This window comes from Herpailurus yagouaroundi, unplaced genomic scaffold (assembly GCF_014898765.1).
Source record: "Herpailurus yagouaroundi ecotype Mexico unplaced genomic scaffold, PumYag 67556, whole genome shotgun sequence".
Taxonomy (NCBI): Eukaryota; Metazoa; Chordata; class Mammalia; order Carnivora; family Felidae; genus Herpailurus; species Herpailurus yagouaroundi.
Window position 1 is genome coordinate 82043 of NW_024420362.1, and position 4672 is coordinate 86714.

A 4672-nucleotide genomic window follows, 5' to 3' on the forward strand; every position below is an offset into this window, starting at 1 on the left:
CATGTATAGAGCTACAGATTATTATGCTAAGTGAAATGTCAGTCAGAGAAAGACAAACTCATATGATTTCACTGATATGTGGAATTTAAGAAACAAAACAATCATAAGGGGAAAAAAGAGAGAGGAAAACCAAGAAAAAGACTCTTAACTATAGAGAATCAACTGATGGTTACCAAAGGGGTGGGGGTGGGGGTGGGGGATTGGTGTAATAAGTATTTCAGTGATGAGCACCAAATGGTGCATGTAAGTGTTAAATCACTAAATTGTACACCTGAAACTAGTATTACACTGTATGTTAATTGACTGAAATTTAAATAAAATCTTAAAAAAAGTCAACATAATTGTTTTCTAAAAGTTTCTGTGGGGTAATATGGACCTGGAATTTGCTAGTCTACCATCTTGTGGACATCACTCTTCTCTTTGGAATTTTTGAGGTCTAATTTATATCCAAGGGTATGTTATTGTGGTGTGTGTCCCATGTGTATTTGGGGAAAAAAAGTGTATTCTGTAGATGCTGGATATAGTAGTATAGACATTTAAATTAGATCAATTTGTTTCTTTGTCTTATTTAAATTTTCTATATCTATATTGACTGCTTTTTCTTATTCTGTTACCAAAAGAAGTGTTTTAAAGTCTCCAGCTTATAGGATGGATTTTTTTAAATCTCATCTTTCACTCCTGTCAATTTCTGCTTTATATATTTTAAAGTTATGTTACTTGATAAAAACAAGTTTTGGATTTTTGTGTATTCATATCGTACTGCTGCATTATTATTTTTATGAAATATCCTCTATTATTTCTCATAATGCTTTTTTCTTAAAGTATACTTTTCCTAATGTCAATGAGACCACAGCAGCTTTCTTTAAATAGGTTTTGCATATATATATTTATATTTCATCTCTCCATTTTAACCCTTCTCTATTATTATATTTAGCAGATTTTGATTAGGGGTGCCTGGGTGGCTCTGTTGGTTAAGTGTCCAACTTCGGCTCAAATCATGATCTCACGGCTTGTGAGTTTGAGCCTCGCGTCCAGGCTCTGTGTTGACAGCACAGAGCCTGAAGCCTACTTCGGATTCTGTGTCTCCCTCTCTCTCTGTCTCTCCCCCACTTGTGCTCTGTCTCTTTCTCTCAAAAATAAATACAATTTTTTAAAAAATTAAAATATTTTTATTAAAAATTACATATACTTTCTTTGTAATTCATTATAGCAATCTTTATTTTTTAATATGATAAATTAGGCTACTCAAATTGATGTAATTAGTGATATAATTAAAATCTGCCATCATTTTTTTTTAAACTGGCTCATCTCTTCTATGTTCCTTTATTCATCTTTTATTGTTTTTTTTTTTTGTATTAGGTGTTCTTTATTTTTTTGTTATTGTTGTGTTAGATTTTAGCTTTACTTTTTTATTATTAATTAGTAGTTACTTAGGGGACTACAGTATTCATCTATTATATTAGATTTTGCTATTAATAGGTAATTTTTACTACTTCCCAAACAATACAGAGAAGGTAAAACAGGTTAATCCCATTTAATCCCTACAACTCTTATTTTTGTTATATAATTTATTTGTAACATCTGTTACAAATCTAAATACATATTGTTATCACTGTGTTTTAAATGTATTTCTTTTTAGTTACAATATTCTGATGTTCTTCACTCTTTTATGGTATCTAGTTCAATTAGGATTGTTTTTCTTCATAGTGAGTATTATTTTTGTAATGTAGATATAAAAAAATTCAGATTTTAACATTTTGAAAAAATGTTTTATTTTATACTTGTTGAATATTTTCCTAATCACAAAATTATTTTTTTTTACATTTTTTGGCACACGATCCTATTTATTGTGTGCTGATATTCCGTTGAATCTATAGGTTGAGATATTTTGTCAGATTTAAAAATAGTAAAAGTCATTAATTTTTCGTATATTGTTTCTGCTCCATTCATTTTCTCCTCAGCTAGGATTCTGATTACATGTAGCTTAGACCTCTTGATTGTTTTTGTGTATTCCTCATTCTTGGATCTGTGTTATCTTTTCATTTTTCTATGCTCAATTTGAATCTTTTGTTATTTGTTCAACTTTACACTCTCGTGTCTTGTATGTTCCATCTGATGTTATAACAATCCAGCAAGTTTTTAGTTTCAGTAATGCTTTTTTATGTTACAAAATGTTCATTTGGTACATCTTTGTAGATTCTAATTTTTTGAAATGCTATACCTCTTATTTTTTCCATCTCCTCTTACATTTCTTTATCATATTAATTACAGTTATTTTGAGGTCCTTATTTACTAATTCTAATATTTGGATTATATCTGAGTCTGCTTTTATAGACTGTTATATGTCTTCATTACTGACTTTTTACATGTCTGATAATTTTTTAGTGTATGTTGTACATTGTTCCTAAAATATTGAGAAATATTTATTATGTAAGTCATCCTCACTTGAATATTATATTTTAACCCAAAATGTAATTAAATTACCGGAACTTGTTTTTCATACTTGCTACTCTGTATTTCAGTTTTGTCCTTACTTCCCTGGTGTAGCCCTTGTTCTATGTTCCTCACTTTTGGGGTATAGCTCTTCGGGTCTCAAAAGAAAGCTGGTTGTCTAAGAATGTCTCTATTCTGGCTATGCTTGCACCCTAATGCCTCCTCTGTACTGCATGGCCTCTAATTTCTTCTTAACTCTCCAGCCTCCCTAATAGAGTCTTGCCTGCACCTTTTTAGGTGCACCTTATTCTTTTAGGTGCACCTTATTCTTTATGGTCTCCTTTTTTCCCCCTACTTTTCCTCCTAAATATCAGCCAGCATGTATATTTGTGAATGCATATCAGTTTCCTAGAGCTACCATAACAAAATGTCACAAACAGGGTGGCTTAAAATGACAAAAATGTATTCTATTAATTTTTGAGGCTTCTAAAAATATGAAACCAACGTGTTGAAAGGGTCATGTTCCCTGTAAATACTCAAAGAAAGAATTGTTCCTTGCCTCTTCCTAGATTTTGGTGGTTGATGAAAATACTTGGTATTCCTTGGCTTGTAGCTGCATCAATTCAATTTCTGTTTTTGTCTTTACACAGCCATATTCCCAGTGTGTGTCTGTGTGTCTTTGTCTACTTATAAAGACAATAATCTTTGGATATAAGGTTTGCCATGATTCAATATGATCTCATTTTAACTTGATTACATGTACAAATACCCTATTGTCAAATAAAGTCACCTTCACGGGTGCTGTGTATAGGACTTGACATATCTTTTGGAAGGGCACAATATATACTACATGTAGGTATGTATATATGTTTGCATGTATTTATGTATATTGGGTGTGCTATGTCTTATATTTATACTGAGTATAATCAGATAACCAATCATATTTAAAGTTTTATCTGTTTGCACAAATGCTAGAATAACCTACTATTTGTTTCTGTTTCCTGGTTTATTTCTTCTTGGTTCTTGTTCACAGGTAATTGTCTCTTGATTTTTTATTGCATTTTGCACATTTTATATAAAAGAGCTATATCAACTCCTGATGATATCTTCTATCACAGAAGATTTAACATTTTATCTCTTAGGTACATATGAGAGGAGGAGCTGATTACCATAATCAAATCAGAAACAGAACTGTGTTGAGGCTTTATTGCACTTCTGTTAAGGCACGATCTACCTCTGGTTTCTCCCATTCTGTGGATGTGACCACGTGGGGCTTTCATCTGAGAATATATTAGGTCTTTGCCTCCTCAGGACTTATTTGTGAAAATTTTTACTCTTACTTTTGGAGATTTTTGTTTTATCATAGACCTGGTCAGCTTTAGAATTTAGTATATGTTTCCAGGGTGATATTGGCTCTGTTTGGTCAATTTCAAGTCTCCAACTTTGCCCCTAAAGTATCTCACAATGGCCAAAATATCTGCAGGTTTTTCTATCCTCCAGTAACAGCCTTCTGCTAGGGGCCAAACCTAGCTTCTTCATTTTCTATCATGCCCAAATGGCATGTTCTGTTAGATTTCAACTCTCATTTCTTGTGCATTCAGGCTTCTGTCCTGGTAGGTATTTGTCCCCAGGTGGTATAAGACCAGAAGATTTCCACTCTATTTTTCATGGGAGTTTGGCCTAATTCTTTTGTCTGCTACTGTGTTGATTGATAATATAGCAAATATCTTGGCTATATGTTTAAAGCCCTAAATTCTCCAATTTGTCACTTCAGCCAAATAGGGCCATAAAACAGTGTGCTGCTTTCTTTGTCCCAAGCAGTAGCCCTCTGCCTGAGCTACAGCCAGATTTTTAATTCTGGCCCATACCCAGATTTTTCTAATTTCCTTAGAGAAGAGGCAATTGCAGATCCTTAGTTTCTAAACATTTTTCTCCTTTCTGAAATGATATTCTTTCTACTCCTTAATCCTTTTGCAGCTTTGTGATGCCCTAAAATTTCATCTTTTCTGGTTGCTTCCAGTGATATTGGCCTGCTGCAAACTATTCCACCCTACTTGAAAGAAAAAAACTTCATTCATTTCTTTTGGGTATCTGTACCAGTACGTCTTGAGTGTATTTGTAGCTTTTCAGGATCCAGTTTAGGAGGAAGATACATATTTGTCTTACAGAATCTTGGGAGATGATTTCCATCTTCTTGTTATCTAGCTGGTCTGAATGGAAATTAGAATATGGCCATCTG